Genomic DNA, 13,989 nt, shown 5'->3' with positions numbered 1-13,989 from the left:
GTGCAATGTCGGTAAAACCAAAGTTGCAAAATTGTCATAACTGAATAACCACAATATTGTCGCTAGCTGTGCTGCATCCTGTGTGGAGTAGTGTTTTGTGCCACTTGCTGGATTGCTGCGGGTTGCCAGATCAAGGCTGATTATCAACAAATATTCAGTACTCATCTTGTCTGGAAGGTTCTCGAAATTTCTTGTGTTTGTATTATTCAGGAATATTATAATGCATGAATAGCAGCACTCACCAACTAGGAAGCAGTTCTGTTCTGTCTGGATGTTGATGTGTGAAACGTATATGCTTTCAGTGTTAAGTTTTGTACTCCATTGGTGACTCTCCTTTCGGATTTGGTTGTGGTTATGTGACAATATGAACCTTAAAATGAAAAGCCATGCTGTTATGTGCAATACGCCAAAGTGCACAGTGTTGATAGACTGAAAATGATTTTCATAAAACTTGTCTATTTCTTTTGGATAACTAATATTTGTATCATGGCACACATTACAAAATAGAGATAGCCAAGAAAACTCATTTGTAATTGTCTGCCTTTTTATTATTACAGCATGTGTCACAACTTGCAGTATGCTTCTATTGTGTTAAGTCACACTTTAAAAGTACTTAAGCAAAAAGGAAAAACCTTCCTCCACAGTAATATAAGTAGTCCATAAATTTTTTCTTCTTCATTAATGAATGGAGATGTGGTGAAAATGATGAAGGATGCTGTGCCCGGCACGGACTACCATGTAACAAAGAACAAAGGAGATATTGTAATTGCCCATTTCTTCCACAATGCTGCCACTGTACCTGTAGTTTGTACTGAGGATTTACTCTAACTCCATATATTGAGCTCTCCTTTCAAAGGAGGGGTTGTAGATGGTGCCAATACTGCATCAGTAACTGCTTCAGCACTTATTTTAGTAGGAACAACCTGAGTGCAATGGTATTAGTGTACACAGTACAATTCATTCACTGAAGTGCAATGGCTGGATACAAGACCCCCCAACTGTTTAGTTGTCAGAAGTCTACTGACTCTACAAAGCTGAGCATATAGTATACAGATCAGGAACATTTTGAATATTATAGTTTATGCTTTAAGTAAGTAAGTTTATGTCGGAGCACCATTTATATTACAATTTTAATACCTGGAGAAATAAGCAGAAATCACATAGATAGCATTGATAAAATTTAATTGCAAGAGGAATGTAAACTGTGCCATGGACCTGACAGTAGGGAGGAGATAGGAACGAGGATGGCTGAAAAACATCTTAATACCTTACATAAAGCATGCTTCAACAGACACATGTAAACACTTCATTGATTTTGTGGCATTCAGTCCAAGGTTAGCATCTGGCAGACGGAGTCAAAAGGCTGAGCCATAGAGTAAACCCTGCATTTGTGCAATTGATAGACCTGCAACACGAAACAAAATGTAGCAAAAATTTGGTCATTTAATTTGAGCTGTACAGAATGCAGTACTGATAGTGAATATTGATGGCAATGAAGAGACAGTCATGGGCACAAAAATATTTCAGGGGTATTGTGGAAAATAATGTGCAATGGTGTATTTGTTCCCTATATATTAGTTTCAAAAGCTGAAATACAATGCACATGATGTACCAGTTGAAGAGCTACAGACTATTTAAAGGCAAATGGACATCAGTTGAGAGCTCTCTCCTCTGTATGTTACTAGTGCAGGTATGATATGACAGTACACAAATCATTTTCCAAGAATGTAACAATACCAGAGAAGGAAAGTTGCTACTCACCATGTAGCGGAGATGCTGAGTCACGATAGGCACAACAAAAAGATTCGCACAATTATAGCTTTTGGCAGAACTGAAACTGAGTGTGTTTTCAGTTCTGAGACTGCAGATGTGTGTGCAAGATGTGTTTGCGTGTGTGCGCATGTGTGTGCGCGTACCATTTGTATTCCTGGAAAAATTGTTCCTAAAATATTTGTGGTTGACCTGAGGTCAGAACAGTAAACAGGTGAGAGGTCAAAAGTTACCAATCATTTTGAGATTTTATTTTTTTTTATTCCCCCCCCCCCCCCCCATTCAAATGGCTCTGAGTACTATGGGACTGCCGGCGTTTCTGATAGAGTACGTTTGGAACACAGCATTGCATGGATGTAAAACATGGACCTTGGAAAACCAGAACAAAAGGGTATCGAAGCATTTGAGATCTGGTGCTACAGAAGAGTGTCAAAAATGTTACATTTATTGTCTTTTCTGTGGAATGAATTAGAAGAGACAGCTTCGGTGCACAAATGGGGTGATATCACCCCTCAGTAACTATAACTTAAAAAGATAACTTCAGTGAATCAGAAAAGGTGCAAGCAATAGTGAGAGACAATAATAACTTTTTAAATGTATACTGGTATATACAGGTATAAAAACTCTGCAAAGAACAGTTTCATAAATAAATTCAAATAAAAGAAGGAAAATGTATTTTTAAAATTCTTTTACCTTGCATATAACTATGTTTTTCTTGATATCTTGATGCAAAAACGAAATTAGTTCACTTAAAGGTAAGAGGTATGATTTTTTTCTTTTTTTCTTCCATAGCATTTATTGCCAAGTTTATACAGCTGTGAACTGCGTCTGTGTAAGGGTGGGATGTCCATTTTACATATAACATTGGAGAAGGGCCCCCAAACAGCAACATTCCTATTGGGCCTGAAAGAAATTGTGATTTAGCAGTAGTGCGTGCAGTTAATCTCAACATCTTTAAATCCAGTTGATGGCGGGGAAATACACCTTGTGTACCAAATCTCATGGTAAATGAAAGCCACATTCTGTCTGACCTGCAGCTGTTCCCACAAGGCATTTTTATGAGCTTCCATAGCAGCAGTGTTCCCATTTTTGTCTGTTGGAATTCTCTTCATTAGAAAGTTGTTAGTAGCAGTGACTGAAAATGCATGGTTATATCATGTTCCTGGAACTCATTGTACTGTATCCATGTGCCATATATGACTAAATTCTGAAATGGTCACATCGTCACCACCTGTGAAATTACATGGAATGACCCTTGGGGGACAGCTCATCATGCAGGCCGGGTGTTCCCATCAGCACAGTAATAAATGTAGTAAAGGACTTACCTTGGAAGATTCAGGACAAATCTTTTGATAGAGGAGAGGTGTGCTATGCAATGAAAAAGTTTGGCGCACAAATTGTAAAATTTTTCTGGCCCCTGCCAGGCAATAGATGCTAGCTCTACTGAAGTGCTAATAAAGTAGGCCACTGGGCAGCAATGTTGACATTACGTCAAACCCTCAGACTGAACCGGTTTGTGACACCAGTCATGGGTGAAGCATGTAGAACACCTAATCCTCCCAATGCTATGAGATCAAGGTTGAAGTAACTTCTTGCAACTTGGAGCACTTGCATGCTGCTGAAAAATCACACATTGCAAATATGACTGAGGTGTGCTCGAAGCAGAGCTAGGAAAAGCTGATGAGACAAGGAATATGGAACAGATCCACTCACCCCAGTAGGACTATATCAGAAGCATAAAGAACGACAGCCTGTTGAGTTCCAGAGACACCGTGACTAACACTTGGGTAGTGAAGATCTGCTGGCTGACTGGGTACTGACAAACTTGTCAGGTTCTGGCTTGAGGTATGCTACACCAATAATGTTGCAGCTGCTGGATTTGGGGAACTTCACCATTGCAAGTGGCTGTGTGTAGCCACCCTCCATCCTCTGACACTTTGACTGACGGACTGCAATTTTCTCCAGTCCAATTGAGGAAGGCAAGCTCTTTCAGCCTCCTAGCTACCTAGATGTCATCGGCCACTGTCCTGGTCAATCCCTTATGGGTGACTGGGAACATGCTGCTCGGGTGCAATAGCTGACACTAGACGTTTGACACCAAGTGCATGACACAGGGATGTGTAGCCTGCCGAATCTAGAGGCCCTGAATGGCCCATACTCCTGGCTCACAAGACACATGGCACTGCGGAGGTAGCTGCCCATGACCTAGGGTAAACACGTCATGGGCACCACCAACTGGCTGCACTGGCATGTGGTCTGGACAGCCTTGAAGTTGGCTGTAATACTGTACATTAACAATGGAAATACACTTACTAATGCTGCCACTGTTTCATTGTGCACCCCATTGTAAATCAGTCCTCACCTGCACCATGGTAAAATTTTTCACAGAGCATAACTGGATCATAGCTTACACTTGGTTTAAGAATCGTGAAAGAAGGTTGTATACATTTAAGAGGCCTGGAAACACTGGAAGGTTTCAGATAGATTATATAATGGTAAGACAGAGATTTAGGAACCAGGTTTTAAATTGTAAGACATTTCCAGGGGCAGATGTGGACTCTGACCACAATCTATTGGTTATGACCTGTAGATTAAAACTGAAGAAACTGCAAAAAGGTGGGAATTTAAGGAGATGGGACCTGGATAAACTGAAAGAACCAGAGGTTGTAGAGAGTTTCAGAGAGAGCATAAGGGAACAATTGACAAGACTGGGGGAAAGAAATACAGTAGAAGAGGAATGGGTAGCTTTGAGGGAAGAAGTAGTGAAGGCAGCAGAGGATCAAGTAGGTAAAAAGACGAGGGCTAGTAGAAATCCTAGGGTAACAGAAGAAATATTGAATTTAATTGACGAAAGGAGGAAATATAAAAATGCAGTAAATGAAGCAGGCAAAAAGGAATACAAACATCTCAAATGAGATCGACAGGAAGTGCAAAATGGGTAAGGCTAGAGGACAAATGTAATGATGTAAAGGCTTATCTCACTAGGGGTAAGATAGATACTGCCTACAGGAAAATTAAAGAGACCTTTGGAGAAAAGAGAGCCACTTGTATGAATACCAAGAGCTCAGATGGAAACCCAGTTCTAAGCAAATAAGGGAAAGCAGAAAGGTGGAAGGAGTATATAGAGGGTCTATACAAGGGCGACGTACTTGAGGGCAGTGTTGTAGAAATGGATGTAGATGTAGATGAAGATGAAATGGGAGACATCATACTGCGTGAAGAGTTTGATAGAGCACTGAAAGACCTAAGTCGAAACAGGGCCCCGGGAGTAGACAACATTCCATTAGAACTACTGACTGCCTTGGGAGAGCCAGTCCTGACAAAAATCTACCATCTGGTGAGCAAAATGTATGAGACAGGTGCAATACCCTCAGACTTCAAGAAGAATATAATAATTCCAATCCCAAAGGAAGCAGGCATTCACAGATGTGAAAATTACTGAACTATCACTTTAATAAGTCACGGCTGCAAAATACTAATGCGAATTTTTTACAGACAAATGGAAAAACTTGTAGAAGCCGACCTTGGGGAAGATCAGTTGGAATTCCGTAGAAATATGGGAACACGTGAGGCAATACTGACCCTACGACTTATTTTAGAAGCTAGATTAAAAAAAAGGCAAACCTACATTTCTAGCATTTGTAGACTTAGAGAAAGCTTGTGATAATGTTGACTGGAATACACTCTTTCAAATTCTGAAAGTGGCAGGTGTAAAATACAGGGAGCGAAAGGCGATTTACAATTTGTATAGAAACCAAATGGCAGTTATAAGAGTTGAGGGGCATGAAACTGAAGCAGTGGTTGGGAAGGGAGTGAGACAAGGTTGTAGCCTCTCCCCGATGTTGTTCAATGTGTATATTGAGCAAGCAGTAAAAGAAACAGAAGAAAAATTTGGAGTAGGTATTAAAATCCATGGAGAAGAAATAAAAACTTTAAGGTTCGCCGATGACATTGTAATCCTGTCAGAGACAGCAAAGGACTTGGAAGAGCAGTTGAACGGAATGGACAATGTCTTGAAAGGAGGGTATGAGATGAACATCAACAAAAACAAAACAAGGATAATGGTATGTAGTCGAATTAAGTCGGGTGATGCTGAGGGAATTAGATTGGGAAATGAGACACTTAAAGTAGTAAAGGAATTTTGCTATTTGTGGAGCAAAATAACTGACGATGGTCGAAGTAGAGAGGATATAAAATGTAGACTGGCAATGGCAAGGAAAGCGTTTCTGAAGAACAGAAATTTGTTAACATCAAGTATAGATTTGTCGGGAAGTTGTTTCTGAAAGTATTTGCATGGAGTGTAGCCACGTATGGCAGTGAAACATGGATGATAAATAGTTTGGACAAGAAGAGAATAGAAGCTTTCGAAATGTGGTGCTACAGAAGAATGCTGATGATTAGATGGGTAGACCACATAACTAATGAGGAAGTATTGAATAGAATTGGGGAGAAGAGGAGCTTGTGGCACAACTTGACTAGAAGAAGGGATCGGTTGGTAGGACATGTTCTGAGGCATCAAGGGATCACCAATTTAGTATTGGAGGGCAGAGTGGAGGGTAAAAATCATAGAGGGAGACCAAGAGATGAATACACTAAGCAGATTCAGAAGGTTGTAGGTTGCAGTAGGCAGTTGGAGATGAAGAAACTTGCACAGGATAGATTAGCATGGAGAGCTGCATCAAACCAGTCTCAGGACTGAAGACAACAACAACAACAACTAATTGATTATTCTGTTTCTGGAATAATTTTCCCCAAGGACTGCTTAAAGTTCCTGTGCTTTATGAATTTGAACAAAATTCCATGTCCCATCAGCTTCAGTAGGTTGAATTCTAACAAATTCTCTGAGATACATATTCCTATTGAAAAAAAGATTTCACTATTATACACAACAAATTAAGCTTGTTTATGGATCCATTTAAAGTGTTACCCACACCCCTCATCACAAAAGTGTACATGATTTTGTAACTTTCACATTTTGTAAAGGATTTCATATTATTATTATTATTATTATTATTATTATTATTGCAGATCAACTGTATCTAACAAGGAAAATGGTGGTGTAACTGTTGTCATTTAAAGTTAATTGATTCAGTGGATGCCAGGATATGGAAATATGGTAATTTCATTACAGTGCAAAAAAATGTGTGTGTAAAATCTGTTTATTATTCGAAGAAGTAAGTAGTTTAGTTTAAATGCTTGTAATTGAAAAGTTATTAATTAATTCAGATACAATTTCAGCTCACCAACAATTTTTGTACCTTGTAATATTTCAAAATTTTGTTCTAATAATACCGTGACAAAAATTTCTTCGCAAACTGTGATGTTTTAAAACTTTCCATATTTTGATTATTAAAGGAAATATTCAGAGTTTCAACTTCTGTTAAATAAGCTATATGTGGTGGTTCTCTTAGAAGCCAGGGAATTTTTACTGAACTTGGGGGTATGCTATTATCAGTATTTCGGAATGTAGTGCATTTAGTTTCTGTAGAACACAATGACAAAACATTGGTACATGAAGTAAATGATTCTAAAAGTTGGGATGGTTACCCTTACAATTTATTTCTTTTTGTATCAATAATTATTGTAGGGATTCCACTGTAAATCGTCAAAAACCATGATGTGAGGAACACCCGCCAAAGGGCAAGATTATAAATAGCTGGGAGAAGTGAATGGCACTCAAGTTGCAAATGAGTAAGAGTCAGGATGCAGTAAGAGCATGGACTAAAACCTGTGTGAAGTGTACCATACAGAAATACTGCAACAAGTTGAAATTGAGAAACATGTTCCACAACTGATCAAAGTGTTTTCAGGGTCACGTTCAGAAGTGTTGCGCAGCACTAGCCTCCAATGCAGCTAAGTTTGCAGTCGGAACACTGAACATGTCGTCTTTCAGATAGCTCCATAGCCAGAAGTCATACAGATTAAGATCATGTGATTGGGATGACCAGAATGTAGGGAAATGGTGGCTGATAATTCTAGCATTTCTGAAATGGCACTTCAGCAGTTGCTTAAGTGGACTTTCAATGTGCGGAGTTGCTTCATGTTGCATAAAAATGATACCATCCACGCCGTTGAAGAGCTGGAATGACATGGTTGCACAAAAGACACTCGTAGTGCTAATGAGTAACAGTACAGGTAACAGGACCGTCTCTTTGGAAAAATATGGCGCTATGATAAATGATGCTGTAAACCTGCACCACACAGTGACTTTTTCAGGATAAAGTGGTACTGGTTCATTTGCGTGTGGATTTTCCGTTTACCATATTCAACAATTCTGTGAATTGGCTTATCCTGTCAGATGGGAGTGGGCTTCATCTGTCCACAAAATCTTCCACCAATCATTGTCCCACTTCCATGCAAGCAAGAAATTCTAAAGCAAAGTTCTCTCTTGCTGGCAGGTCAACAGGAAGCAACTCGTGCACATGGGTAATTTTGAATGGACAGCAAAGGAGGACGTTTCGTAGGATTTTACGCACTGTGCTCATGGGTAGGTTCAATGTTTGGGCAATTCTCAGTGCACTGCACATTTGCACACCACCACTCATCTCCTCCTGCGTTGCTGTGACCACTGCTTTCACTGACAAATCAATTTGTTTTCTCCCTCTACCAGGTTGCACACCAAAAGAACCCATATTTTCAAATTTGTGAATCATTTTCTCCACACCCACAGCAGTCATTGGACCAGCGCCTTTCTTCAAACCCTTCAGTGTCTGGAACTTCTGCAGAGCGATGTGTGCACTGTCATCATTCATGTAACACAGCCTTACAATCAGAGGGCGATCCTGCGTTGAGACAGTCATGACGAACATCGGGTGTGTTTATACCAACTTAAATGGTTCGTGTGCATGACAGGTGTTTCCATTTACATATTCTGACACATAGAGCGCCATCTATTGATCAATTTTCACACTTTTTTTTTTTTTTTAATTCTGCCGTACTTTTTCCCCCCTTTTCCAATAATATTCCATTGCAGTTTGACATCATTCTGACTAGTGGTGTTATTTCTACAGTGGTTTGAAAACTTAACTTTAATGATAATCACCCTGTACATAGGGTGTACATCACCAGAGTCATATCGTAGCATCCAAAATGAAAGGTGTAGTCAGTGCAGTGGTCTTTGAGGATGAAATTCAGATAAAGAGAGTCAGGTTAGTGATGGAAGGAACAGAACAACTAGTGAAAGTCTGCAAAGTAAAAGGCACTAAAGACGCCATAGAAGGAAGAGAGAGAGAGAGAGGGAGAGAGAGCCAGTAGGAATCAAGCGAATTAGTCATTTAAATGCAGAAGAGAGAAGTGCAATTCTGTACGTCCGGTTGACTGCTCCGTAGCCTAATGGTTAGCATTGTTATCTTCACTGCTGAAGGACCTAGGTTCCATTTCCGGTACTACCTCAGATTTCTCTGAAAAAGGAAGAAAGAGTAGAGTTTAACATCCTGTCAATCACATGGTCACTAGAGAAAGAACTTTTTCTGAGGCAGGGACGTCTGGAGTGGAGTTAACTCAGCCTTAAACCAGATGAGCAGCTGTGTGAATAAAGAAGCAACAGCATCACCAGGATTCGTCTACTGGCAATAATGAATGGAGGAATTGGTGACAAGCTGATCACATGTTCTGCTATCATAGATTGCTCTTCATATCGCCTTGTAGGCAGCAGTCTAGTGGAACAGGCCTAATGTGTAATCCCCGAGTGGCATTTACATTTATATGTGGGTTTTCACTGAATGTGGAGATGCATTTGTTCTACCAAGTAACAGTTTGTCATATATGTCTCTAGTGAAGCATAGGATACTGTAGTTCTGGAGCATGCTGCTGTCATTGTTGGTTCTGGAAAAGATATTCCAGTGGCAAAAGAAATGGAGAGTTGTAGTGGAATACAGGCAATTAAAGGATGATATTGCTGTAGGTGGTGCATTTCCACTGCTGAATACATCTGATATTTTGGACCAAATGGGACAGGCAAAGTAATGCCATAAGATATTAACAGATAAAGACAGAAAGAAAACTGCATTCATTCCTAATTGCCCACACTAATGGGACTGAAAGGAGCCTCAGGATGTTTTCAGCAGCTCATGAACACAGTTTTGGCAAGGAATGAAATGTTTTGCTTTTCTAAAGTGTGTAGTGTGCTGTGGATGAAACTGTAGGTGCATAATGAGAGGCTTCAGGAAATCCTTGAATGGTTGCGAGAGTATAATGTAAAGCTGCAACCGGGTAAGAGTGAATTCCTAAAGAAAAAGTTATCTTCATAGTTCAGTCCATTACAGAGAAGGTAATCTCATCAGAAGTGGTAAAGGTAAAGTTCTTTCCTCTGCTGAAAACAACAAATGAATTGAAATGTATATTATCATAGATACATAGGGAAGTGTAGAAAAATTGTTAAGCAACTTAATGAACTATTAAAGAAAAGAGTGAAATAAAAATGGGGTAAAAGGCAAATGGAGCTTTTGAAACTGAAGGAGATATTGATTATTCCTCCAGTACTTCAGTACTTTGGCTATGGGAAACCATTCATAATGATGACAGACACATCTAACAAAGCACTCTGAGCAGTCTTGGCACAAGGAAAGTTCTTGAAGATGTGCCAGTAGTGTATGCAATTCAGTTGTTGAATAAAGCTGAATTGAACAACAATATGACAGAAAAGGAATGGCTAGTGCAGTCCATTAAAACAGATTTTTAGTGTGAAGGATCGAAGTTCGAGACACCTAAAACGGAGACAAACTTGAAGAATTCAAGGTTCATTTCAAACGTTCTGCATACTGTAAAACAGAATTGAAGACAGTAATTTATTTTACAAAAAACCTTTACAGGCCTTCAATATAATTTCCACTCTTCCTAATGACAGCTTGCCAACATTTTTGCAACTGTCTGATTACTCGGGTCACCTCACTGGAAGCTCCATCAGTTGAATAAAAATTTTTTTCACAAAGTTGTTCCTTCATTTTGGGGAACAAATCAAAATCTGGCAGGGTCATACCAGGACTTTATGGTGGATGGAGAAGTATTTGCAGTTCATATTTATCAAAATTTTCTCTCACTGGTAGGGCAATATGTGGTCTTGCATTATTGTGCAAATTGAGGACACCAATCACAAGCATGTCAGACCTTATTTCAGGTGCAAAACATTTTGCAGATAATCATCTTGTAGAACGCACCTGTTATATACGTCTACTGGGGCACTTTATTTGTAGCTATGACTCCATTCATGTCATATGCAGAGATCATCATCAGTTTCATTTTTGATTTTTGGTGGCGGAATTTTTTCAGGCGTGTAGTGGGAACTTTTCCATTGTGACAACTGAAACCTCAGTTCTGGCTCAAAATCTTGTATACAGGTTTTATCAAGTGCAAAAATTCTTCTTTTGTTCAATAACTTTGAAGCAATTATTCTGCAACCTGCTTTCTGCTCTTCCCTCAGATCATGCGGAACCCATATGGTAGCAAATTTTCTCATTTTTAACTTCTCAGTTATGATTCTGTAAACTGAAGTGGAAGGCATTCTGGCCTCATATGCTTTTCCTTTAAATTTGTCATTGATCCTCTCTCAGAATTTCATTAACAATAACCTGGGGGCTGCAGTCCTTTGTAGTTGATGCAGTCTGCTGCAGGTGATGGTCTTTTACTTCTTGGGTTGTCCATAGTGATTACGTGACCTTCATGGAAACAAGCAGACCACTGTAATACTAGCTACAATCCACTACACTATTCCCACACACCTCACTCAAAGTGTAAATTTCTATTGGGTTCTTTCCACATAGGGATTTGATTTTGATGTAAGAATGCTGGTGACTATGAGTAATGTGACCTGCCTTGTTTTCAGCTTCCACTTTAAAACCAAATCACTCACAGCAGAGCCATGCAAACCAGCAAACATATATATGACCATCAAACCATGATAAAGGTTGTCCGTGCACAGTGTGCAGGGCTTTTGAAATGACCCACCAGTTAATCTGCAAAGCAGGCAGTTTGACCAGTAATGTGGATACACTTAAAACGTGGTCGAACCATACCCACGAGAAACAGATGGCCTGAAAAAGTAACAATATAGGAACAGAGGAGAGCTCTGTAACGAAAGAAGGGTTAGAGAGTAACACCGGGCCGGCTGGAGTGGCCGAGCGGTTCTAGGCGCTACAGTCTGGAACCGCGTGGCCGCTACGGTCGCAGGTTCGAATCCTGCCTCGGGCATGGATGTGTGTGATGTCCTTAGGTTAGTTAGGTTTAAGTAGTTCTATGTTCTAGGGGACTGATAACCTCAGAAGTTGAGTCCCATAGTGCTCAGAGCCATTTGAACCATGTGAGTAACACCGGCCCCCTGCCCCCCCCCCCCCTCCTCCTGCTCCCCTCCCCTTAATTTGCGACAAGTGTAAGCAAACCCAAAGGTAGGAATGGAAGCAAACAGTGACAAGGGAATTAGTTTCCTAGATAAGGAGGATATATTAAAAGTGAAGCATGATTATCCTTCAAGAGAGTGCCAAGGCATGTTTAGGATGTCTGATATAATTAAAATGTACAAACAGTGGCACAGAAGGAAGCTTGGTACAGAGCAGTATATGGAAAAGTGTCCATCCCGTCAGAATGATAAGTACACACAAGCCAAGCATGTCTCTAGAAATCATGAGACAGCTATGGTAATATTTGAATAGTGTTAAATGACATAGTGGGACGTTAAAATATATCAAATACACGTAAGAGGTGCATGTGAACTTAAACAGAACTTGAAAAAAATTGAAGGCACATGACAAAGTATTACTCTTCAATGATTCATTGAGATGTGGCAGATTCATAAATATTTACAGAACCAAGAACCATTTGTTGTGGTAAGCATAGGCACTCTGAATGTAATAATAAAGATTAAAAGAAGCAAAGATACATGTGAACAGATTTCTAGTTTTAATTTCAGGTATGGCACACCCAGGGAGAATGTTCCTACTACTAGAAGTCCCAGTGCAACATGCAAGTTCCAACATGGCAAATATAGTAATTAATTCTGAAGCAACAAAAATAGAGGAGCCATCAGGACTGCATTAATGATAATCTGGGGAAAGTCTAGTTACTGTAGGAGGATACAAGATGACTTAGACAAAATTTCTAGTTGATCGGGCGAATGACAGTTGGTTCTAAATGTAGAAAAATTTAAGTTAATGTGAATGAGTAGAAAAAAAAAAAAAAACTCATAATGTTTGAATACAGAATTATTGTCCTGCTTGACACAGTCATGTAATTTAAATATCTGAGTGTAACGTTGCAAAGCGATATGAAATGGAACAAGCACGTGAAGACTTTGGCAGGGAAGGTGAATGGTCAGCTTTGTTTTATTCAGAGAATTCTGTAAAGGAGACCCACGTATAGAACACGGGTATGACCTATTCCTGATTACTGATTGAGTGTTTGGGATCTGTACCAGGTCAGATTAAAGGAAAACACTGAATCAATTCAGGAGCGAGCTGCTTGATTTGGTACCAGTAAGTTTGAACAACACCGAAGTGTTACAGAGGTGCTTTTAGAACTCAGATGGGAATTCATGGAGGAAGGTGGCATTCTTTTTGAGAAACACTATTTGTAAATGTTGTGAACCGTCATTTGAGGGTGACTGCTGAATGATTCTACTGTCGCCAACATACTGGGTGGTTATAATTAAACTTTCCGTATTTAATATGGAAATTAATTACTGTATGAGTACCAAACTTGGTAGGAGTAATGTCCAAAGTATGTATTGCATGATTTCCATGTGTCACAGCGCCACCGTCCAGTTCCAATTATGGCCACCAGGTGCCATGATTGGTCATCATGATTCATAGTCTCACACACCTGACTAGTTGCAGTGTACTTGTTGACGTGTCAACATGAGCTTGGACAAAAGGAGCAGGACATTATTGGTGAAACTCTATCATCAAAACAACAGAAATGCTGCAGATGCACTTTGAGAATATCACCAGCTGAAAGGATTACAGAAGAGTCCTCTTTGTCCACTGGCTGTGCAGAGCATGAAGAAGAAGTTCAAATCAACTGGAGAACTGGGCATCACTCTGGCAAGAGGCTGATGACTGGTTGCGCCACAGGTGGTTAGTTAAATCACTGTTGTTATGGCAGACAATGCTGCGTACAATTTCCAATCATCAGGCAGTGCACTTGCTGTGTCATGACAGTTGAACATCCCGTAGTCCATTGTACGAAAGGTGCTTCAAACCATTCTCAAATGGTATCCATACAAGGTCCATA

The sequence above is a fragment of the Schistocerca gregaria genome, chromosome 4 (assembly GCF_023897955.1).
Source record: "Schistocerca gregaria isolate iqSchGreg1 chromosome 4, iqSchGreg1.2, whole genome shotgun sequence".
Taxonomy (NCBI): Eukaryota; Metazoa; Arthropoda; class Insecta; order Orthoptera; family Acrididae; genus Schistocerca; species Schistocerca gregaria.
This window is presented reverse-complemented; position numbering follows the sequence as displayed.